The sequence below is a fragment of the Nicotiana tomentosiformis genome, chromosome 7 (genome assembly GCF_000390325.3).
Source record: "Nicotiana tomentosiformis chromosome 7, ASM39032v3, whole genome shotgun sequence".
In the NCBI taxonomy this organism is placed as follows: Eukaryota; Viridiplantae; Streptophyta; class Magnoliopsida; order Solanales; family Solanaceae; genus Nicotiana; species Nicotiana tomentosiformis.
Window position 1 is genome coordinate 74,585,611 of NC_090818.1, and position 26,449 is coordinate 74,612,059.

Below are 26,449 nucleotides of genomic sequence, written 5' to 3' on the forward strand. Positions count from 1 at the left end.
GGTGTACGAAGTGTGTTAAAGTGTGTAGTATTTTAAGAAATTTGAGATAATTCCTAATTATGTGGATAATTGGCTAATTATTGATTTTAGTGGGAAATTATCAATTAATTAAGATTTTGGTGGTAAGATTAACTAGGAAATTAAATTCTTTGGATAAAGACTAAGGCACTAACTCTTACCTAGGAAATTAAAGTCTTTGGATAAAGACTAAGGCACTAACGTGGCAGCCTTGCCTTAGGGGAAATGGTGACTCTTAAAGTTCATAAATAGGTGGACAAAATCAAGTTCTTATCATTTAAAGAAGACATGAGTTTGGAAGATTGATTGCCTTTAATTTTGCTTAAACTTTGAAAAGTATGAAGATTGTAAATTGTATCAGTTTGTCTTCAAGGATAGCCAACAACTGTGCGCACGAATCATACTAAAGATTTGCATATATAGATTTGCAATTCTATATGGATGACGACAATGGATGAAGCTTCAATACGGATTTGTTATTCTAAGAGATTTGCAATGAAGTTATACTGTGTAATCACAATGGGATTTTGCGACTCTATGAAAGTACGGTACAATCTTTCTCAAGAATATTATACAAATTCTTCCCTACTTTGATCCGCCGTTATGTGATTTGTCACAATTGACATGTGTTAGAGGAATTATCAAGAGAACCATCTCAGGTATGTTAAGGCTAAGGCCTTCCTTCATTTTGGCATGATCTCATAATTACATGTGTTTGATAACGAGGCATAAAGTTAAGTTCATACTCCCAAATTTATATACATTATCCTAGTCTCATAAATTACAGTATTCTCCTTATCGGGACTTCATATTTAATTGAGTATTGTCTTCTTCCAGTCAAGAGAGCAGAGAGCCTATACATACAGTATTATAGTATTTTCATTACCATCGAGCTATAATCGATGGACAGGCCCATATTGGGCAACCTTTGATCAGATGGTAAGTTATATACCGAGCCTACTGTGGCCGAGCGCCTATGAGCGAGCCCCGAATGGCCGAGATACAGAGTCTAGTATGGCCTAGCGCCTATGAGCGAGCCTACTATGGCAGAGCAGTTATATATATATACCGATCCTTATAAGGCCGGACAACTATTTTACTTACCATATTGAAAGAGTTGAGTGAGTATCAGCAGGTGAGTATATCTTCAGATTATCTTTGACAACCAGTTACTTTCAGTTATTATATTATCAGTTCAGTTTCAGCTTTCAGTATATTACCTTACATACTCAGTACATTATTTCATACTGACTTCCCTTTTCTGGGGGCGCTGCATTTCATGCGTGCAGGTTCAGACAGACAGACGAGTAGACCTCCCCATTAGGTATTGCCTGAGTTCAGCTTGATCGGTAAGCTCCATGCCCTTCGGAGTTGCCGGGTCTAGAGCTTTATGTACATCTTGTGTATATATGTATATATGTTATGAGTAGGTCGGGGCCCTATTCCGATCACAATATATCCATCAGTAGAGGCTTGTATACATATCCTGTCAGTTAGTGCAGTATGTTGGGCTTGTAGGCCTTTTATGTATATTTTGTTGGTTTGCCAGCTGTAGTAGTTATGACGGACTTGTCGGCCTAGCTTTATATTGATGTTTAGTCACCAATTGCAATTATCTTGCAATGTGGACCATGGCCAAAGTATGACATTATATGTTCAGAGTCCCTTAGTCGCAAGTTGGTACGCGAGGATAGGTGAGGCATCGGGTGCCGGTCTCGCCCCCAGGTTTGGGGCGTGACAAGATCCTTCTGTTTGAACAGATGTTGTAGGCTCCAGTGGTCGTTATAGACCTCACAAGGACACTGTGCAAATATTGTTGCCACATCTTCAAGGCATGAACAATAGTTGCTAACTCAAGGTCGTGGACAAGATAATTCTTCACATGTACCTTCAACTGTCTAGATGCGTAGGCAATCACCCTACCGTCTTGCATCAACACAGAGCCGAGGCCAACATGCGACGTATCACAGTACATAGTGTAAGACCCCGAACTAGTAGGCTACACCAGCACTGTGGTTGTAGTCAAGGCAGTCTTGAGCTTTTGAAAGCTCTCCTCACACTCCTCGGTCAACCTGAACGGAGCACCCTTCTGGGTCAATTTGGTCATAGGTACATCAATAAATTAGAAACCTTCTACGAATCAACGGTAATACCCTGCCAAACCAAGAAAACTCCGGATCTCAGTAGCTAAAGATGGTCTGGGCCAACTCTGCACTGCTTCAATCTTCTTCGGATCTACATGTCCCAAAAATGTCACCAAATAAAGCTAGAATTCACAAGTTGAAAAATTTGCATAAACCTTCTTTTCTCTCAAGGTCTGAAGCACGGTCCTCAGGTGCTGCTCATGATCCTCCCAACTCTGGGAGTACACCAAGATGTCGTCAATAAACACAATGATTAATGAGTCAAGATAGGGCTGGAATACACTAATCATCAAGTGCATGAATATTGTAGGGGCGTTGGTCCGCCCAAATGACATCAAAAGGAACTCGTAATGACCGTAACAAGCCTTGAAGGCAGTCTTCAGAATATCCAGCTCCCGAATCTTCAACTGATGATAGCCTTACCGCAAATCAATCTTTGAGAACACTCTGGCACCTTGCAGCTGATCAAATAGGTCATCAATGCGTGGCAATGGATACCTATTCTTCACTGTAACCTTGTTCAACTATCGATAATCAATACACATGCATAGAACCATCATTCTTCTTTACAAACAAGACCGTAGCACCCCAAGGTGATAAAGTGGGCAGAATGAAAACCTTATCAATCAACTCTTGCAACTGGTCCTTTAACTCCTTCACCTCCGCTGCGGCCATACGATATGGTGGAATAGAAATTGGCTGAGTGCACGGCAATAAATCAATACCAAAATAGATATCCCTATCGGGTGGCATGCCCGAAAGATCCACCAAAAATACATCTGGATAATCCCTCACTACCGGAACAGACTCAATGGTAGGAGTATCAAAGTTAATATCTCTCACATATGCTAGATACGCATCACATCCCTTTCCAACCATCCGTTGTGCCTTAAGGAAAGATACCACCCTACTAGGAACATAATCCAAAGTACCACATCCACTCCAACTGCGACAAACCTTGCATAGCCAACGCCACCGTCTTGGCATGACAATCAAGAATAGCATGATAGGGTGACAATCAGTCCATTCCCAAAATAATATCAAAATCTGCCATACTAAGCAACAATTGGCCGGCTCTGGTCTAAAAACAACCAAGAACAACTAAACACGACCAATACACACGGTCAACAATAATGGAATCTCCCACTAGCGTGGACACATAGACAGAAGAACTCAAAGAATCACGGGATATACCCTAATATGGAGAAAAGTAAGATGATACATAAGAATAAGTGGAGCCTAGATCAAATAAGATTGATGCATCTCTGTGAAAAACTGGAACAATACATGTGATAACTGAGTCATATGCAACCGCCTCCGTCCTAGTCGGAAGAGCATAACATCTGGCCTGGCCTTTCCCTCTAGGGCGACCTCTACCCGCCCGACCTCCACCTCTGGCTGGCTGTGCAGGTGGAGTGACAACTAGTGCGGTAACCACGGCCTGGTAAGTCTGGGGCCCCTGTGGAATATGTGGAGCCTGAGTAGTCTGTGGAGGTGCACCCTTCCTGAGTCTAGGGCAGTCCCTCAACATATGACGAGTTTCACCGCACTCAAAATAAGCTCTCGGAGGACGTGGCTGATGAGACTGGCTCAAGCTTGGTCGGTTGGACTGACCGCTGAAAGCACCTCGTGCAGGAGGTGCACTTGATAGTGGCAGTGAAAAATGGGAGACCTAAGACCTGGGAGTGACCGGAACACCGTTGGAAGTTAAGAGTGCTGAATGAACAGGACATCTCACATAGCCTCTACCATGACGGACTGCAACTGGGGCACGGGCACCATTATATGTGCTAGAATCTCGAGGCCTCTTGGCCTCCCTCTCCTCTCTCTCCCGTCTCCACATACCGTTCAATCTTCTAGCGATCTCCACAACCTATTGGTATGGGGTATCAGTCTCCAACTCTTGAGCCATAATGAATCTAATACTGTGGTTGATCCCCTCGATAAATCGACGGACTCGCTCTCTGAATGTGGAGACTAAAGATGGTGCATGTCGGGACAACTCACTAAATCGGACTGCATACTCCGATACGGTCATAGCACCCTGGCGTAACTACTCAAACTCTACGCGTCATGCATCCCTAAGACTCTAGGGAACAAAGTCCCTCATGAACAACTCTGAGAACTGAGCCCAGGTGATTGATGCTGCCTCGGCTGAGCTACTAACCTCATACGCTCACCACCACTGATAAGCCGCTCTCTTAAGCTGGAATATAGTGAAAGCAATACCACTCGACTTCATAAGACACATAGTATGGAGGATACGATGGCACTTCCCCAGAAAACCTTGTGCATCCTCTGCAGCAAAGCCGCTGAAAGTAGGAGGGTGGTACTTCTTGTACCTCTCGAGCCTAATATGCTCCTCCTCAGATACTACAGCCATAACCTCGGGCTGAACTAGGACAACTGGCTGCACTGGTATGACCTTTGGGACCTGGTCAATCTATACCCGCTGCTCTGGGGTACGGGCTGCGGAAGTCTATGCTCTTCCACGTCATGAGATATAGCAGGACCAAGTGGAATCAACCCCACCTGAGCTAGAGTTCCAAACATGCTAAAAAACTGGGCGAGAGTCTCCTGAAGTGCGGGGGTAGTAACAGGCGTCTCAGGTGCCTGCCCTCTAACTGGAGCTATTGGTAGCTCCTCTGTAGTAGCTTGAGTAGGTGCTCTGGCTGCACCACGTAACCTTCCTCGGCATCTGCCCCAGCCTCTCGCGGATCTAGCAGGGGGCGCGAGTGTATGATCCTCAGATCCAGCTATGCGTGTCCCCACCATCTTTGAGAGAATAGAAAGATAGAGATTTAGAATTTTGAAGTCAATAATTTTCACGATAAGGAAACAAAGAAGTGAAACTTTTCATAAGAGTTTTGTAGCCTCTCGAAGATCAGTATAGACGTCTCTATACCGATCCGCGAGACTGTACCAAACCTGCTTGTGACTCATAACACCTATGAATCTAGAGCTCTGATACCTACTTGTCACGGCCCCAATTTTCCTTCGTAGGATGTCGTGATGGCACCTAATCTCTAAGACTAGGTAAGCATAATATTCAGGCAAAAATAACTGAAATAATGATTAAAGTCTAAATAACTCAAAATAATATGAAGGAAACTCTATAATTCAACATAACAACTCCCCAAAAACCCGGCGAATACAAGTCACAAGCTCTATATAGTAGTTCTGAATTTCCTTATACATTAATGTCTCTAAAAGGATAAGGAAATAGAATAGTCTAGGTAGATGGGGACTCGGAGGTCTGCGAACACCGACAGGTATACCTTGAAGTCTCCAGAGCTGAGCTCTCGCTAGTGCATGGACTGGTAGGAGGTACCTGGATCTGCATAAAAAGATGTACATAAGCATAGCATGGGTACACTACAACGATACCCAGTAAGTGACAAGCCTAACCTCGGCAGGGTAGTGATGAGGTCAGGTCAAGTCCCTACTAGAATAAATAAGAAACGGGATGAATAATTTAACAGTGCAAAAATAATAACAACCAAACACAAGTGAAGTAATAGAGAAATACCACCAAGAGTCACTACCAAGGTACCGCCTCGTAGTCTCAAATCACAAAAATAGTTCCACAATCTTTTCTTATATTACTGCGGGAGCCTTGCATTTAGTTTTGAAAATTAATTTTTCCTAAATAGCATCCAACGTTTCAGCCTACCATATCGCACCGCTTGGCTTCAAGTAGTTCCCCTACTAGCAACACGCGTATCAAGCCCACCTTATCTCACCACAAGTATTTCAACCCAAAAACCTTATAACACCGCATGCGTATCAATATCACAATGTATCACAAATCGCATCTCAAGTGCCAAATATCACAGGTTGCCAAAGAAATCAACAACAACGGTGTTTTCACAATAAATAACCCATGGCTCAATCATATTGTACACAAGAGTCTCAACAATAATAAGCGTAAGTGAATAACTCAACAAGAATAGTATTTCACAACTTAACACTTTGCCTTAATGTGAATCACGACCTTTATACCTCAATACCAATTTTAACAACAAGATATTCAAAGAATAACAACTTTAAGTAGAGAATTCAATGGTTACATAATAAATATGGAATAAAGGAAACAAGAATTTCAACTAAACATGTAGAGCAATTAACAAGTAAGAGATAAGACAAGTAGAACATGCGAAAATAGACTAATGATGATGAATATAACATGTTAAGATAGCTCAATTAAGGCATGAAAGGAATCTACATGGCTAAAACCGGTGAATTTCCACTTTTAGCCCCTGTAAACATTTGTCAAATTGCGTACACGGCTTCCATAAATCACAATTATCACAAATAAAATATCAATCCTAAGGGGTAATACCCCCCTCCCCCCCTCCCCCCACAAAGTTAGGAAAGACACTTATCTCAAAACACGCTAACTTAATCCACTAGTAGACCCTTCCCTGGATTATCCAACTCTGAACGGCTCGAATCTAGCCAAAACAGCTACACACAATAAATATAAACTATAGGAAACTGTTTCGAATAATAAAGTTACGATCTTTGCAAAGAAATAAAAACTCAACTCAAAATGTCAACCTGGGCCCGCATCTCGGAATGTGACCAAAATTATAAAATCCGAACACACATTCGATAATGAGTCAAACCCTACAAGAATTACACAAATCGCCTTTCAAATCCCCAAAATTTAGCCTAAGGAGTTTCACAATTTTTTTTCCCAAATTTCCAACTCAAAATACTAATTAAATGATGAAAACAACAATAAATTCGTGTAAATAGTCCAATCCGGGTTAGAATTACTTACCACATTGAGTTCCTTGAAAACCTCTTGAAAAATCGCCTCACATCGAGCTCTCTAGGTCCAAATTATGAAAAATGAGATGAAACCCAAGTTTTTGAAATATTATTCTGCTGCCCAGACGCACTCTATCGTGATCGCGGACAAGGACTCTGATCGCGTAACATAATTCTCCCCAGCTCAATAAAATACACTTCGCGATTGCATGAAACCAGTCAGAACGTGATGAACATGCTTCCTCCCCTACGTGATCGCGTCTCAGGTTGTGCGAACGCGTAGCACAAACCTGCCTCAGCCCCCAGCCTCGCCATTCCTTTTTCGCGATTCACCGACTCTTCAAACATCGCGATCGCGTAACCCATCTCGCGATCGCATAGAACAACTTTCACCAGTCGCCAAACAGCTCTTCGCGATCGCGAACCTCCACTCGCGATCGCTTACAAGGAAACCAACAGCAAAATATTCAGTAGCCTTCAAAGTTGCGAAATGTGCCTAACATGATTCAAATTACACTCGAGGTCCCCGGGACGTCAACCAAACATACCAATAAGTTCTTAAACATCATATGAACATGCTCAAAGCGTCAAATCACGTCAAAAAATGCTAGAACCACGAATCACGCATCGATTCATGCCTAATGAACTTATGAACTTCCAAATTCAAAACTAATGTCGATTCATACCAAAACAACTCTGATTCACTTCAAATTTTGCACACAAGTAATAAATGACATGACAAACCTATACCAACTTCCGGAATCGGAAACCGACCTTGATATTAATGAAGTCAACTCCCTGTCAAACTTTCCAGCCTTCAACTTTCTAACTTTTTTCAATTCACGCCGAAACGACCTACGGACCTCCAAATCAACATCCGGACACGCTCCTAAGTCTAAAATCACCATGCGGAACTTTTTAAACTGCCAAAACTCGATTCTGCAGTCGTCTATATAAAAGTCAAACTACGGTGAACTCTCTCAACTTAAACCTCCAACTTAGAGACTATGTATCTCATTTCACTCTGAAACTCACCTGAAACCAAAATAAAATACCCCGGCAAGTCACATAAATACAATATAACATAGAGGGGGCAATAAATAGGGGATCGGGGCTAAAATACTCAAAATGATCGGCCGTATCGTTATATTATCCCATTGAGAACAACCTATTTAAGTACAAGGTGTATGTACGTAGTCTATCTTGTACAGAAGCATCAATAGCAGAGGGGTTTTTGGCTGATGAGTGCTTTACTTTTTGCTCGAGATATCTACATGATTGCGTGAAGACAAAATTCAGTAGGTACCAAACTGTGGATGATGAGTGCTCACCGAATTTGTTACTTATATTCCCTAATATAGGCCATCCAATTGGAAGTAAGAAAAAAAAAATACTTTTCTCAAGTATTTGTAGTTATGTTTTGAAGCACATCGATGTGCTCTGTTCAATACTGGAAATGAACAAATGGAAAAATTTATCGTGTAAGATAAATTATAAAGATATTTATTTATATTTTATATAATTTTTCTTTATTATATGATTGAAATTGAAATATTCTTGATTTCAGGAAACATAAGAATTTAATTGTTAATCATAGTAGATCAAATGCATGGGTAAGAGCGAGGGGTCATAGTCTGTAATTCAGCAATTGGTTTAAAGAAAAAGTTAAAAATATTGTAGTGCCAGATTATTTACGATGGCTAGCCAAATTACCTAATATGGTGGCCAAACGATATACAGCATATTCTATCTGTGGATACCTATTTCATACCAAAGAACGTGATTCCCGATGTAAGACTCAAAGTAGTGGAGTGACTTTATCGGCAGCAACATATAGTTTTGCTAGTGCTAGTGATCAAAATCCCTTCGATGATGAGGTTATCTATTATGGAGCTATTCAGGATATTATTGAGATTTATTATTAGTGTTGTTTTATTGTTGTACTGTTTAGATGTGATAGGTTTCGTAATGAAATAGATGATTATGGGTTAACTCGGGTGTACTTCAATGGATTATGCAGTACAAATGACCCTTTTGTGATAGCATCACAAGTTTATTAATTTTTTTATGTGGAGGATCCAATAGAGAAAGATGTTTATTATGCGAGAAATAAAGTACATGTTGATTTGTATGATCTGGAGGAAGAGAATTATCCCAATATTGGAGACACAATTTGGAGGAAACCTAATAATGACATTGGTTCCTCATCCGGATTACTTGATGTTGACGTTAGATGGTCAAGAGAGTATATACCTGTTGATATCATTGGTATTCAATATAATGCACAATATTCACACGATACAATTGAGGAAACATCGGAAGAGGAGGATGAGTTTGATGATATTGATTGGGACTGGACGGAAGCAGATGATTAAATAAGAAAATTATGAAATTCTTTAATTATATCCTTTTAGAATATTATTCTGACATGCTTCATATTTGCAGGATTTGGGATCTGGCAATAGTGTTGTAGATACTGAATTGATTAAGAGAGATTTGGATCCTTTCATTCGGTTGTTGTGCCCCGACCCTTCTCCAACATCCTCTTCTGGAAAAGTTTTATATATCTTGACATTCCGTACTTGAGTTTTATGCAAAATTTTAATGTTATGAAAAAAAGAAAGAAAATTTGAGGTGTTGCTTCGTGAATTTAATCTCATCGAAGATAGAAATTTTCATTGGTAAATGGATTTGTAATGTTGGGATGTTCTTTGTCCGTTACTGGAATTCAACAACTCAGTTTGATAAAGATGAACTCGTTTTCTACCTCTTCTCGCAAAATAATTGAAGTTGTTGTTGTATATGCTTGATGAAGGATAAAATTTATTCATATATTTTTCATAGCTAATAATATATTTTTTCACAAAATAAAAAAATATTATGCTCAAAACTTATATTTCCTAACAAGTATTGCAGGAAGAAGAATTATCATAGACAAAGACAAAGTATGGAACTCTAGAGAAAAAAATAATGGAATGAAGAAAATGGGAGAAAAGGCTCGATGCATATGTGAAACACGATAAAGAATCAAAAAATAGAAGAAATGAAGCCAATATTCATCTAGGCCTTAACTCAGGATTCATCTAGGCCTTAACTCAAGATCCATCTAGACTTACAATCCTATAAATACGCTAGCAAGGCTTAAGAGAAAACATCAAGTATTAAGGAGTAGACATTGTTATCTTGGTCTCTCACTCTCTTTCACTTAAGTTTTTTTCTAGTCTTTTATTTTTTAAGTAAAAATAATACTCTTTCAAGAGTTCTTCTTTCTCGTCTTTGAAAAAATTAAATACTTCTTTATGGAGTAATTTATTTTTGTTGGGATAGTTGATGAAGCTAGATATATTATTATAATTTCAATTTCAGTTTCATATGTGTTTGTCATAAAATTTTCTATTTCAAATCTATTATGTACTAGAATGATAGATTATATTTATTATTGTCACATTCATCTATTTTATCACTTAATTATTCTTATATAAACTTTGTAATTTTCACGAAACAAAATTGATATATTATATAGTTATTTAATAAAATAGAGTGATAGTAATTTGTAACAATTTGTTATTCTGAATTTTCAATCTTGCTTCTTTCAAATCTAATCCTCAAGGAGGAATTGACTCGAGCAAGGCGACTGATTGAAAAGTCTTTATCGTATTTCTTTCAATTCTAATTCTCAAGAAGGGATTGACTCAATTAAGATTAATGACTCTGTGAAAATAATCTCAAGACGTTTTCACTAATTTCAGTACAATCCAGGCAAGAAGAATATTTCAGTTTTTACTTTCACTAGATATCAATTAATTATTATTTATAACCTCACGGAGTGGTATTAATTGATTGTTTTAGAGTGGGTAAATATAATTGTATTCGCAATAAGCAATTACTCTTCGGCGAAATATATGTGAAACTGAAATTATTTTATAATAACATTATCAAGTGAATATAATGATTCCTAACTCTTTTTAAATATAAATTATATACGGTAGAAACCGAGCTCGCCTATTGCATGACAGATCGGGGGTGAAACATAATAGGTTGAAGATCGGACCTGGATTCCATCGAACCTAGGTACGATGTTAGAACATGCGCCTTCAAAGGTTACCGAGTCCGTGACCCTGGCACTGACTCCGACTCTGAATTAGCTCGAGAGAACATCATCGAACTAAAATAACGGAAGGTTGAAATATCCGTAACCGGTCGCGCATCACATCGGGAATCTCGCCACGTATCAATGGAACCTCTTAATTATCAAATTATGAGATTTTTTACCTTATATAGAGTTGTACCTAAAGTAGGACTCCACCAGGATGTGATTATTTGTAAAACATATTGTAACACGAATTCCAAAAGTATTATAATATTATTTTCTTTTTACAAGCTATTGTTCTTCTGTATATGACATTATTTGGATCATATTCAGTTCGAGTGAGGTCTATTTCTCAAGGCTATAATTATTCAAGTCACACGGTTTAAATTTACTTTATTATTATTTGCTTTACTTATAGTTCAATCTATCACTTTGTGTCAAATTAATCCACGTATCCCTAAAACCACTTATAAATTTAATTGTTATCCAATTTTTAGGGTAAACATAAATCTTCCGGAGTTGTTTGATATTGCTTAAGTAAATTTACAATTCTAAAATCCTACTCTCCTTTCATCAATTTATTTTCACAGATAGTAGCTAAAATACCATAAATCTGTAATATAGATATTCAAATCTCTGTAGGACGATATCATAAACTATACTATAATTTGACAGAGTACGAGCTTTATTATTCTTTACGCCAGAAACACATCAAATTTTTTGCGCCGTTGCCGGGGATTGGCATACATGTAATTCAGATTAGATATTTTATTACTAATTTGAGCACTTAATATTACTATTTATATCTTGTGTTTTTACTAATGTTATCAGTATCAACTAAATACTATAGCTATTATTGTTACAAGTTCTGACATTCAATAGAAGTATTATATAAGTTTTTATCATTCTCAGTACTTCCATCACTATATCGTACTATTGTCAACTATATTCATAACCATTTTAACTTTTTGTACTACAACTACTGATATATCACTATAAATATCAATAGTATTATAGCATTATAGTACTTATATTACTTCTTTTCATTATTAGTAGTGACTTTCTATTTATAATTGTCACTATTTTCTTTTACGTTTTCTTTTTGTAACTATTATTTTTTATTAATTCTAGTATAATTACTATTAAAATAATACCATTTTATTTTCACCAACTATTACGATCCTGAAATTGAATGATTTTTTCGGTTGCACAGGAAAAAACAAATATCATCTTTTCAAGGCATAGCTTGTGAATAAATGGAGAATCAGGAAGTAGAGAACATCAACCCACTGGAAATCCCACCACCAGTCCATGTAGAAGATCAGTTTGACGAAGTTGCGCAAAGACCAACAAATAAACTCCTAAGGGATTATGCTAGACATGACCGCTTCAACTGTGAATCTAGCATTAGGAAATCCCATGTGGCAGCTAACACCTTTGAAATCAGGACCGGCCTGATGCGAACAATTCAACAATATTGTATCTTCAGTGGAGATTCAAGTAAAGATCCGCGCAATCATTTAATTGATTTCTTGAAACTTGTTAAAACTGCTAAGTATAATGGAGTTCCTCCAGAAGCAATCAAGTTAAGGCTATTTACTTTTTCTTTAAAAGGTGACGCGAAGACTTGGTTGCGAAGTTTGCCTCAAGGATCCATAACCACATGGGACCAGATGACTCAGAAATTTTGAATAAATATTTTTTCACATCTAAAGCCACAAAGTTAAGACAAGATATATCTAATTTCTTGCAGACAGACACTGAGTCTATTTATAAAGCTTGGGAAAGATTAAAAGCAATGCTAAGAAAATGTCCACATCATGACATTCCTGAACATATGCAGTTGTACATTTTCTATCACGGGTTAAAATTCTCTTCTAGAAATGTGATAGATGCAGCTGTAGGAGGTTCCTTAATGGGAAAGGCCATAGAAGAAGCATTGCGGGTGTTGAATGAAATTTCTAAGAATGCCATCCAATGGCCATCTGAACGTGTAATCATCAAAAAGGCCGCCACGGTAAATCAGGTAGATACTTTAAATACACTAACGCAACATATTGTTTCTTTGGCACAAAAGTTTGAATCTTTTTAGGTGAATACTTAACAATCAAGTCAGTCCGAGACTTGTGACATATGTGGAGGGAACCACCTGAACCATGAATTTCCAACAATCAATCAAAATGATGAACAAGTCCATGCCATCGGTTACAAGCAGTACTCTTTTGGAAGTCCAATGGCACAGAAAAATATAGAATTTTAATGGAGCAATCCAAATGGTGCTGAGAACTCTCAAATCTTCCAAAAACAACAAGTATAGGTTCCACCCGGATAACAACATCAAAATTGTGGACAATCGAATTTTAGACCTTATCACCAAGCATCTCCGTACCGGCAAAAACCTCAACAAGCTCATCCAAGTCTTGATGATCTTTTGTATAAGTACATTAATATTACTGATGAAAAGATGGAAAGCCAGAATTCAGGCTTAAAAAATATGGAAGTTCAATTAAGCCACCTGGCAACTCTTGTGTCAGAAAGATTCAAAGTCCCTTACCAAGCAATACAGAGAAAAACCCAAAGAAACACCTTAAGTCCATCTCCTTACGGTCGGGTAAGGAACTTGATGAACCCCACGCAAACATACAAAAAAAGGTTCAGTCAGAACAACAGGTAGCAGGGGTAAGAATGTTGAAACACCCTCCGGACCATTAAAAGGGAAAGAAGTCAAGAAAAAAGAAAAAAATAATATTGAAAAAATGACTCCTCTACATGTGGTAATTCCTTTTTCCACAAAAATTGAAAAGTGAAAATCTTGATAGCCAATTCGGAAAGTTTTTGGAGATTTTAAAATAAATTTATATTAACCAGAGGGATCCTATAGTCCTATAGTCCCATCCAACCCAAAGGGATCCTAACCAGTTGTGCAAATATAGCGACACTCATGGTCACAGAACGGAGGATTTTCGATAGCTGAAAGAGGAAGTAGCTCCTCTATTCAATAATGGGAACCTTCGGGAGTTCTTGAGCGACCGATCTAAGAATCATTTCGGGAATAGTGATTCTAACAAATAGGCAGAACAAGAAGAACCTTGACATGTCATTAACATAATCATCGGAGGGGTCGATATCCCACAGAGGCCGATGTTGAAACGCACCAAAGTATCCATCACTATGGTGAAACGAACTCGGGACTACATACCGGAATAAACTTTATCTTTGAACGATGAAGATGCGGAAGGGATCGTGCAACACCGCAATGATGAACTGGTAATATCTGTACTTGTAAATACAATTCGGGTTAAATGTGTGTTAATTGATCCAGGTAGCTCGGCCAATATCATTCGATCAAGGGCCGTGGAACAACTCGGTTTGCAAGACCAAGTCGTGCCTACAGTTCGAGAGCTAAACGGATTCAACTTGGCTTGTGAGACAACTAAAGGCGAAATAACATTACCAGTAAACACCGCCGGGACCATCCAAGAGACCAAATGTTATGTGATTGAAGGGGACATGAGATACGACGCTCTATTGGGAAGGCCATGGATCCACAACATGAGGGCGGTGCCTTCGACACTGCACCAAGCATTGAAATTCCCAACACCTGACGGAGTTAAACCACTCTATGGGGAACAACCAGTTGTAAAAGAAATATTCGCAATGGAAGAGGTGACACCGACATCTACAGTTTCAACATCGAAGGGCCTGAACCAGGTGGTCAAAAACAGGGCAAAAGAGCAATCACTGATACCATCTTCGGCAGATTCGGACAAACAAGGGGAAGTCAAGGATGATGATTATAGGATTCCCAGATCTTTTATAGCCCCCGATGATTTCGATGCCACTAAATCGACGGTCGAGGAACGGGAACAAGTCATATTGTGAGAAAACTTGCCCGGTCAAAAGGTATACCTGGGTAGGGTGCTAAGCTCCGAGCTCAGGGTAAAGCTCATTCAATTTCTTACAACTAACGAAGACCGTTTCACTTGGTCCTACCTCGATATGACAGGTATCCCACCGGAGATAACCACTCACAAGTTGAGCCTGGACCTGAAGTTTCATCCGATTAAACAAAATAGGAGACCCCAGTCCGAGATCAAGCATGCTTTCGTCAAGGATGAGGTATCTAAACATCTTAAAATAGGGTCTATTCTGGAGGTCAAATACCCGGATTGGTCAGCAAACGTAGTGATAGTCCCTAAAAACAGAATAAATTAAGAATGTGTGTAGACTATAAAGATTTGAATAAAGCATGCCCTAAAGACTCTTTTCCTTTGCCCAACATCGACCGTATGATCGATGCCAAGGCCGACCACGAAATCCTCAGTTTTCTCGACGCCTATTATGGGTACAACCAAATACGGATGGACTCGGGTGATCACGAAAAAACTTCCTTCATCACTAAGTATGGCACGTACTGTTATAACGTAATGCCGTTTGGATTAAACAATGCTGGAGCCACATACCAACATTTAGTAAATCGGATGTTCGAGAAACAAATAGGAAAATCAATGGAGGTTTACATTGACGACATGTTAGTTAATTCTCTACGAGTAGAGGACCATTTAATACATTTGCAGGAAATATTCAGTATACTGAAGCAGTACAACATGAAGCTGAACCCGGAAAAATATGCGTTTGGAGTTGGGTCGGGTAAGTTCCTCGGATTTATGGTCGTGGACAACATAAAGGCCGTGCAAAGGTTAACGGGGAGAATAGCCGCCCTGGGGCGATTTATTTCGAGGTCATTCGAGAAAAGCCACCGATTCTTCACATGTTGAAGAAGAAGAATGACTTTTCGTAGACCCCGGAATGCCAGCAAGCTTTGAAGGAACTCAAAAAGGTATTTATTGAGCCCGCCCCTGCTTCACACACTGAAGGCGGACGAACAACTGTAATTGTACTTGGCGGTCTCGAAGATAGCGGTAAGTGGAGTCCTAGTTCGGAAAGACCAAGGTACGCAATTTCCGATTTACTATGTTAGTAGAACCTTAGGTGAGGCCGAAACTAGGTACCCTTGCCTGGAAAAACTGGCGCTCGCTTTGTTAAGCGCCTCTAGGAAGCTAAAATTGTACTTCCAATGTCATCCCATATGTGTCATAACTACTTACCCATCGAGGAACGTTATGCATAACCCCGAACACTCGGGCCGACTGGCCAAATGGGCCATAGAAATAACTGGGTACGATATTGAGTATCGACCTCGGACCGCGATTAAGTCGCAAATTTTGGCAGACTTTGTGGTCGACTTTACATCAGCCCTAATACCCGAGGTCGAAAGAGAGTTGTTGATTAACTCAGGAACTTCCTCGGGAAGCTGGACCCTCTTCACGGATGGCGCCTCAAACGCAAAGGGGTTCGTACTTGGCATCGTATTAAACCCACCAACATGTAGTATAATTAGACAATCTATTAAGACTGTGAAATTGACTAACAACGAGGCCGAATATGAGGCCATGATTGCAGGCCTTGAACTAATCAAGAGCATGGGGGCGGAAGTGATCGAAGCCAAGTGCGAGTCAATGGAATATTCGATGTCAGAGAGGAATGAATGCAAATATACTTGGACAAATTATAGATGACATTACATCGGTTCAAAGAATGGACTTTGCAACACATACCTCGGGATCAAAACAGCGAGGCCGATGCCCTCGCTAACTTGGGGTCATCGGTCGAAGTCGATGAGTTCAGCTCGGGAGAACTTATATAACTTATGAGATCAGTGGTGGAAGAAGGCCACGTCGAGATCAACTCGACGAGCCTAACTTGGGACTGGATGAATAAGTACGTAGAATATCTCAGATCCGGTAAACTGCCCTTGGATCAAAAAGAGTTGAGGTCCCTGCGTACAAAGGCGGCCCGATTTAGCCTGTCCAAAGACGAAACCTTGTTCAGAAAAATATTTGATGGCCCACTTGCAGTATATCTAGGGCCGGGCGATACTGAGTATTTTTTGAGAAAAATCCACGAAGGTACCTGTGGAAATCATTCGGGCACCGAATCGCTGGTTCGAAAAATAATCAGAGCCGGTTATTATTGGATCGATATGGGAAAAGACTCAAAGGAGTTCGTTCGAAAATGTGATGAATGTCAAAGACACGCTTCGATGAACCATCAACCCGGGGAGCTGCTCTACTCGGTTTTATCACCATGGTCGTTCATGAAGTGGGGATGGACATCGTTGGCCCCCTTCTGTGGGCACTAGGTAAGGGTCAATTTATATTGTTTATGACTGATTATTTTTCTAAGTGGGTGGAAGCTCAGGCATATGAGAAGGTCAGGGAAAAGGAGGTCATCGATTTCATTTGGGATCACATCATATGCCGATTCGGAATACCGGCCGAGATCGCATGCGATAATGGGAAACAATTCATTGAAACCAAAGTAACCAAATTCCTCGAAGATCATAAGATCAAAAAGGATCCTGCCGACACCCTATCACCCTAGTGGGAATGGACAAGCTGAATCTACCAACAAAACTATACTCTAAAACCTTAAAAAGAGGTTAACCGGCGCCAAAGGAAGATGGAGAGAAATAATACCCAAAGTCCTGTGGGCATACCGTACAACCTCGAAGTCCAGTACCGGGGCTACCCATTTTCGTTGGTTTATGACGCCGAAGATTTGATACTGATCGAGGTCGGGGAATCGAGTATCAAATTTTGATATGCGACAAAGGAATCGAACGACGAAGTTATGAGTACGGACCTGGAGCTATTAGATGAAAGGTGCGAGGCCGCCCTTGTCCGGTTGGCCGCCCAAAAACAGCAGATCGAAAGATATTATAATCGAAGGGCCAACCTTCGACACTTAAATGCTATGGAATTGGTACTAAGAAAGGTCAGGCTAAGCACACGAAACCCAAACGAAGGGAAATTGGGGCCGAATTAAGAAGGACTGTACCAAATCATCGGGATCACTGGAAAAGGATCCTACAAGCTCGGAACAAAGAACAACGAGTAAATACCGAAAAACTGGAATGTAGCTCACCTAAAATGATATTACTGCAAAGATACAACCCCCATCCATTTCCTTTTACTTATATTTCGGACTAACTCCTGCAGGTGATCTAAAAGGAAAAGTATGAGATTTTAGGTCTGAAAGCACGCGTTGCACACGTTTTCCCTTAAACCGGTTTTGTCCCAAATGGGTTATCCGGCAAGGTTTTTAACGAGGTATTAAGTAAATCATGCTAACCTAGAATCGAAGACCGGTAGCGAACCGGTGCCTGTGACCAAAATAGTATTCGAGGTCTCTCTTCGATCAACCTCGAACATTGGGGGGCATTACCCTCAGATATCGACTTTAGCATGCAAAGAGACTTCGAATTTAAAGGGTCTCGATTGATAGGATTCAATGTAAGGTCCAAACGGTCAAATAAACCGTGCCCACGTAGAATGCTCGAACCCTGACACAAAGCATATACGCATACGTTACTATTATGCACAAAAATGAAGAGAAGTCTCTTCCTTGCAAACATATTGCCTTTTAAAAAAAATTCCTTTACATTTATTAAGGAATTCCCTACTTTCGATCCACTAAAGGAAACGAGCCCAAGGGCCACCTTAACCTGAGTTCGAATAACCACTCTCTCACTCGGGGACTGCCATCCGAAAACAAACTGGGACGGTCCAAGCTATTAGACCTCGGGAGTATAAAACCTATTAGGCAACCCCCAAATTTTATAGGCTAAGGCCACCCCCACTCGGGGACTGCCATCTTACGCAAACCCGGATAACTCGGGATAGTGATATTAACACGAGACAACACCCAAACTATAAAGGCTACGACCATATAAACTCGGCTCGGAAACGTCCGAAGCCCGTCATAGAAACAACAATGCCTTAAAATTTTCTTAACCGGTTCCAAAGGCTATCCTCGACAGATTGTGACTAAAAGTCCAAGTGCTTTGGGTAAAGAAAACTTTCGGTCACACCGAACCCCCACGATGCCTTAAAACGAAATAGTTGAAAGCGAGATTTTTTTGAGTTTCTAAACAAAAACCAATTGTTTTATGCTAAGGCATGTAGATCTTTGCAAATAAAAATAAACAAGACAAAGAAAAAATTTAAAAACTATTGAAGGGAAAAAGCCTTATATTCACAGTCAAAATTTGTTTTACAAGGGCCGAACTGCCCGATGAAAATTTTTCCAAGGGCCAAAAATGGCCTCCACAAAAATACAAATCTAAAAAAGCCTAAGTGGCCTAGTCTCCGCTGGGGGATGCGTCCTCACCATCAGGGTCTCCGCTATCTTCGAGCTCGCCCGAATCTTCAGACCCCTAGGAATCTTCCTCCTCGGGGTAAGCCAGCTTCCTGGCCTGGGCTTCGGATACCTTAGCTTTCTCGATCTCAGCCAGCAGGTCAAAACCCTAAGCTCGAACTCCCTTGAGGGCCTCCCTTCGGGATTGCCACTTCATATGCTCCACCAAGTTTCTCACTTGGTCCTGAGCCACCTCGGCATCGGCCTTATGCTAGTCCACCCGCTCATCAGCCTCGGCCTTAACCACGGCAATCTTCGACTTGGCCACCTCAAGTTCCTTGGCTAGATCATCTTGGCCGGAGACCGCCAAGCTCAGTTGAGACTGGAGCTCCTCGATCTTTTTTGCCTATACCAAGGCCTTTTCTTTTGCATCCCGGAGCTGGACCTCAGTCGAAGCCAGTTGTTCTCGAGCAGTTTTCTTTTCCGTGGCCAGGCGGTCCATATTTTGTTTCCATTCTTCGGCCTTAGCTTTCATCGTGTCCACTTTCGCCTGGAGCTGCTCTATCTGGTCAAGTCTCTTTTGAACCTGCGGGTTCGGGTCGTTAGCCACTGTGTCTGAATCGTCATCACTAAGTTCAAATACTCGTCTTACCTGCTCGACCAAGTTTTTAGAGATGCTTCTAACTTGGTCTGGAACTTCCCACAACGGAGCTTGTAAGCATCCCTCTTCTAAGTAAGCTCTGGAATTGCGACCTCGTGTTGGTTTAACTCTTCCCGATATCGGAGAAAAGTTTCGTGGTGAAGTACTGAGGCCTGCAAATACAAGGAAAAATGTTATGATTGTTCACAATTTAATCTAAGTACATAACAAAAAGGCTTTCAAAGTTACCCGATTCAATGCATATTAAGCCTCGTTGAAAAGACAAGGGGCCTCCACCTCGTCCATTTTGGCACGACCCTCTTAAGTCACCAAGCATCAGAGATAGCTGGCAATCCCCAGGGGGGGGGGGGAGAGAACTCGGGCATCCTCCGATATGGATATGATGATTGACCGCTTCCAGTTAGGATATACCCTCGGGGCTGGGATCCGGTCTTCCAATCTCGGACTCGAAGAAGATCCGCTGAATCCCAAAGACGGCATCTTCTTTGGCACCGATAAATCACCTAACCCGGTGACATCCTCCAAGGTGGTAGAATCCATACCATCAAAGAAGTTGTTGAAGGAATCTGTCATCCCTTGAGGCTCCTCGTTTGGGCGTTCTTTGAGCATTTGGGCCTTGTTTATCATCGAGTCGGTGAATGATGGTGACCCAGAAAGATCTATCCCCCAAGTACGTTCTTCGATATACTATCATCTGCCCAAGAAGCACCGGCCACGGTCTCTCTCTCGACCTTCTTAGCTTGGGGCAAAACAGGCTCGACCCTCTCAAGTTCGTAGGCCTCGACCACAGCATCTCCATCCACCTCCCTGGTTTGAGGTAGCTCAGTACCGCTCCTCACGTCGGTCATCAACTCAGAGTCTTCTTCTTCTTCTTCTTCAGACTCATCGCTCAACTGATGGAGCAAATCTGATGGGAGTTCTCGGGCACTGGTATTTTCTTTATATTTTCGCACCAGTCGCCTCCTTGATTTCTTCTTTTCGGGGCCCGAAGAACTCGAAGCTTTTCTTCTTTTCTTCTCTTTATCATGTTTCGGAGCAGGGTGCTTAGTGAATGTGTCGTCATCACCAGGCGGAGGCCTCATCTCAACATCTTTTGATAAACCTACAAAGGGAAAGTGAAACAAGTTAGAAATCGACGGCGTAAAAATAAGATCGAATATAACTTAGAGAAAAAATTTCACCATGAGAACGGGCCTCCCACCGGCCCTTCGAAAGTTCGCGCCACGTGCGCTCAGAGTAGGGTTGTTTCAACACGATGCTCTCGACCCACTCCTTGAGTCGAGGTACTGCATCCGGCATCCGAGCAACAGCTGTATCATAGGGAGTCAATGAGAATAAGGTCAAAAGAAAAATAATGAATAGAACATTAAAGGCAAAGTTGTACTTACGCTTCATGTTCCATTTCTCCTGAAATGGCATGTCCTCGGTTGGGATTAAGTCTGAGGTCTTCACTCGAAAGAATTGGCCCAACCAACCTCGGTCCTGATCCTCGTCGATGCTCGAGAATGGGGCCTTGCTGCCCCGACGAGCAAGTTTTATTAGCCCCCCTCGATAGAGTCGGGGACTATACAGGTGCATAAGGTGATCGATGGTAAAGGGACACCCTTCGAATTTGCTCATGAAGAAGCGAAGAAGAATTAAAATCCTCCAAAACGAAGGATGAATCTGCCCCTGAGACACCTTGTACCTTTTGAAAAGGCTATAATAACTGGATCTAAAGGACCCAGCGTGAAAGGGTAAGTGTAAACACTTAAAAAATACTCCATGTGGATGGTGATCGATTCCTCGAGAGTAGGGACCACTACGAGCTTATCAACCCAATTACAGTTATCCTTGACTATCTCGATGATACTATCGGAGATCGAACATATGTATCTTAAGACTGGCTCGCACTGATCCGGAACTGAGGAGGTTTTCTCAACCATGAAATCGGCCCCGGTTGGGCACGCCACAGGAATGAACACATTTAGAAGGGGTTCTGATATCGGCTCTTCAGTGGCAACAAACGAAACATTTTCAGTCAGTCTCGAGGAAGAAGGGTTTTGTTTTTTTAGGAATGCATTTTGAAGTCTTTGCCATTGCTTCTGAACAGAGGAGAAAAAAAGGTGTTGATGAAAGGAGGCGTAATAAGCAGATAACTTGTGAAAGCTTTCAGAAAACCAGAAGGGAAGAAGTATGAAGATGAGAGTGATGAAGTTTTCTTGAAAACATAAGTGCAAACGTTTGAATGTAAAAGTTCTAACGAATGGATGAAAAAGGTATTTATAGTTTTCTCAAACGACGGTTCATATTCTGAAGTGGAAAACCGTTAACTGACACACATTTAATACCTTGAAGATTGGACCGACGGGATGTTTCAACTATTCTTATCACTTACGTCATGAATTTGTCGTCATTTATCAGAGTGGGAATCAGAAGCTCGTATAGTGAGAATCTGAGGCTCATATCATTTCTCGTTATTTACTCTCTGAAAAATGAGGGGACTATCTGTATACGGTAGAAACCGAGCTTGCCTATTGCATGACAGACCGGGGGTGAAATATAATGGGTTGATGATTGACCCTGGATTCCATCGAACCTAGGTAAAAGGTTAGAACATGCACCTTCAAAGGTTACCGAGTCTGTGACCCTGGAACTGACTCCGACTCCGAATTAGCTCGAGAGAACATCATAAAACCAAAATAACGGAAGGCCGAAATATCTGTAACCGGTCGTGCATCACGGAGGAAATCTTTGCACGTATCAATGGAACCGTTTAATTAGAAAATCATGAGATTGTTAACCTTATATAGAGTTGTACCTAAAGTAGGATTCCACTACTATATAAAGGGGGGGGGGGGATGATTATTTGTAAAATATATTGTAACACGAATTCCAAAAGTATTATAATATTATTTTCTTTTTACAAGCTATTGTTCTTCTGTATATGACATTATTTGGATCATATTCAGTTCGAGTGAGGTCTATTTCTCAATGCTATAATTATTCAAGTCACACGGTTTGAATTTACTTTATTATTATTTGCTTTACTTATAGTTCAATCTATCACTTTGTGTCAAATTAATCCACGTATCCCTAAAATCACTTATAAATTTAATTGTTATCCAATTTTTAGAGTAAACATAAATCTTCCGGAGTTGTTTGATATTGCTTAAGAAAATTTACAATTCTAAAATCCTACTCTCCTTTCATCAATTTGATTCTCACAGATAGTAGCTAAAATACCATAAATCTGTAACATAGATATTCAAATCTCTGTAGGACGATATCATAAACTATACTATAATTTGATAGAGTACGAGCTTTATTTTTCTTTACGCTAGAAACACATCAAATATTTTGCGCCGTTGCCGAGGATTGGCATACATGTACTTCAGAATAGATATTTGTTACTAATCTGAGCACTTAATATTACTATTTATATCTTGTGTTTTTACTAATGTTATCAGTATCAACTAAATACTATAGCTATTATTGTTACAAGTTCTCACATTCAATAAAACTATTATATAAGTTTTTATCATTCTCAGTACTTCCATCACTATATCGTACTATTGTCAACTATATTCATAACCATTTTAACTTTTTGTACTACCACAACTGGTATATCACTATAAATATCAATAGTATTATAGCATTATAGTAATTATTTCTTCTTTTCATTATTAGTAATGACTTACTATTTATAATTGTCACTATTTTCTTTTACGTTTTCTTTTTGTAACTATTATTTTTTAATTAATTCTAGTATAATTACTATTAAAATACTACCATTTTATTTTCACCAACTACTAGCACTACTTGAGGAGATAATTTTAGTTTTCTTTATATTCCTTATTTCTGGTAGCTTATGAGTCACTCTTCTACAAATGAGTTGCTCAATTACGATCCTGAAATTGAATGATTTTTTCGGTTGCACAGGAAAAAAATAAATATCATCTTTTCAAGGCATAGCTTGTGAATAAATGGAGAATCAGGAAGTAGAGAACATCAACCCATTGAAAATCCCACCACCAGTCCATGTAGAAGATCAGTTTGACGAAGTTGCGCAAAGACCAGCAAATAAACTCCTAAGGGATTATGCTAGACCTGACCGCTTCAACTGTGAATCTAACGTTAGGAAATCCCATGTGGCAGCTAACACCTTTGAAATTAGGACCGGCTTGATGCGAACAATTCAACAATATTGTATCTTCACTGAAGATTCAAGTAAAGATCCGCGCAATCATTTAATTGATTTCTTGGAACTTGTCAAAACTGCTAAGTATAATGGAGTTCCTCCAGAAGCAATCAAGTTAAGGCTATTTACTTTTTCTTTAAAAGGTGACGCCAAGACTTGGCTGCGAAGTTTGCCTCAAGGATTCATAACCACATGGGACCAGATGACTTAGAAATTTTGAATAAATATTTTTTCCCATCTAAAACCACAAAGTTAAGACAAGATATATCTAATTTCTTGCAGATAGATACTGAGTCTATTTATAAAGTTTGGGAAAGATTAAAAGCAATGCTAAGAAAATATCCACATCATGACATTCCTGAACATATGCAGTTGTACATTTTCTATCACGGGTTAAAATTCTCTTCTAGAAATGTGATAGATGCAGCTGTAGGAGGTTCCTTAATGGGAAAGGCCACAGAAGAAGCATTGCGGGTGTTGAATGAAATTTCTAAGAATGCCATCCAATGGCCATCTGAACGTGTAATCATCAAAAAGGCCGCCACGGTAAATCAGGTAGATGCTTTAAATACACTAACGCAACATATTATTTCTTTGGCACAAAAGTTTGAATCTTTTTAGGTGAATACTTAACAATCAAGTCAGTCCGAGACTTGTGACATATGTGGAGGGAACCATCTGAACCATGAATTTCCAACAATCAATCAAAATGATGAACAAGTCCATGCCATCGGTTACAAGCAGTACCCTTCTGGAAGTCCAATGGCACAGAAAAATATAGAATTTCAATGGAGCAATCCAAATGGTGCTGAGAACTCTCAAATCTTTCAAAAACAACAAGTATAGGTTCCACCCGGATAACAACATCAAAATTGTGGACAATCGAATTTTAGACCTTATCACCAAGCATCTCCGTACCGGCAAAAACCTCAACAAGCTCATCCAAGTCTTGATGATCTTTTGTATAAGTACATTAACATTACTGATGAAAAGATGGAAAGCCAGAATTCAGGCTTAAAAAATATGGAAGTTCAATTAAGCCACCTGGCAACTCTTGTGTCAGAAAGATTCAAGGTCCCTTACCAAGCAATACAGAGAAAAAGCCAAAGAAACACCTTAAGTCCATCTCCTTACGGTCGGGTAAGTAACTTGATGAACCCCACGCAAACATACAAAAAAAGGTTCAGTCAGAATAACAGGTAGGCAGGGGTAAGAATGTTGAAACACCCTCCAGACCATTAAAAGGGAAAGAAGTCAAGAAAAAAGAAGAAAATAATGTTGAAAAAATGACTCCTTTACATGTGGTAATTCCTTTTTCCACAAAAATTGAAAATTGAAAATCTTGATAGCCAATTCGGAAAGTTTTTTGAGATTTTAAAATAAATTTATATTAATATTCCTTTCACTGATGCTTTATTGCAAATTTCTTCATATGCCAAATTTCTAATAGAAATATTGTCAATCAAAGAAAATTAGAAGAAGTTTTTGTGGTAATGCTTACTGAAAAATACAGTGCTATACTTCAAAATAAACTACCACAAAATACGGTGATCCTGGTAGTTTTACAATTTCATGCACTTTGGGAGGAGTGTATTTTGAAAAAGCACTTTGTGATTCTAGAGCTTGAATAAATTTCAGGTCATTTTCTATATTTAAAAAATTAGATCATGGTGAGATGAAAGACACAAGTATTTCCCTTCAGTTTGGACATAAAAGTACTAAGAAGCCTAAGGGAATAATTAAAAATGTACTTGTAAGAGTAGATAAATTTATTTTCCCTGTAGATTTCATAGTGCTTCCGATGACCCGATAGGTTATACAAAGATTTAGCCTCTATTTCTGCATTCCGAGGCCTTGATTAGCTCTGTTTAGTATTTCTTGAATTGCGTGCATAGTCCGTATCTTATTTTAAAAAGCTTTTATGTGAACATTTTAAGAAAATGTGAATTTTTGCCTTTAAAATAACTTGAGTTGACTACGGTCAATATTTTATGTAAACGTACCCGGATCAATATTTTAACGGTCCCGATTGGGTTTGTATCGTAATTTGAGACTTGGTAGTAGCCCGGAATTGAATTCGAAAGTCCGTAACTTGTTTTGACTTATTTTACCGAAAACTAGAATTTTTAAAAGTTGGAAATTATTAAGTTTTACCGTAAGTTGACTTCTTAGCTTACGTGTTCGGATTTTGATGTTAAAACTTGGAATAGTTTCGTATTTCTATTTGGAACTTGTCTGCAAAATTTGGTTCAATTCAGAATTGATTTGACATGATTCGCATGCTTAAATGTGATTCTAGTGTTTTTTAATTTTACTTTGAAAGTTCATTCGTTTTGAGGATTGATCTGTAGATTTGATGCTATTTTGGTGATTTGATTGTG

The 26,449-nt window shown here is 39.6% G+C and overlaps 2 non-coding genes across 2 annotated transcripts; both read right to left on the reverse strand.

The window, feature by feature from the left end:
* Window positions 1-12,748: 12,748 nt before the first annotated feature.
* On the reverse strand, window positions 12,749-12,855 carry LOC117276754 (small nucleolar RNA R71). The gene has a single exon (XR_004507022.1). It is a non-coding gene; the product is annotated as a small nucleolar RNA R71 (small nucleolar RNA).
* An 11,462-nt stretch (window positions 12,856-24,317) lies between these two features.
* On the reverse strand, window positions 24,318-24,424 carry LOC117276755 (small nucleolar RNA R71). The gene has a single exon (XR_004507023.1). It is a non-coding gene; the product is annotated as a small nucleolar RNA R71 (small nucleolar RNA).
* Between the last annotated feature and the right edge of the window lie 2,025 nt (window positions 24,425-26,449).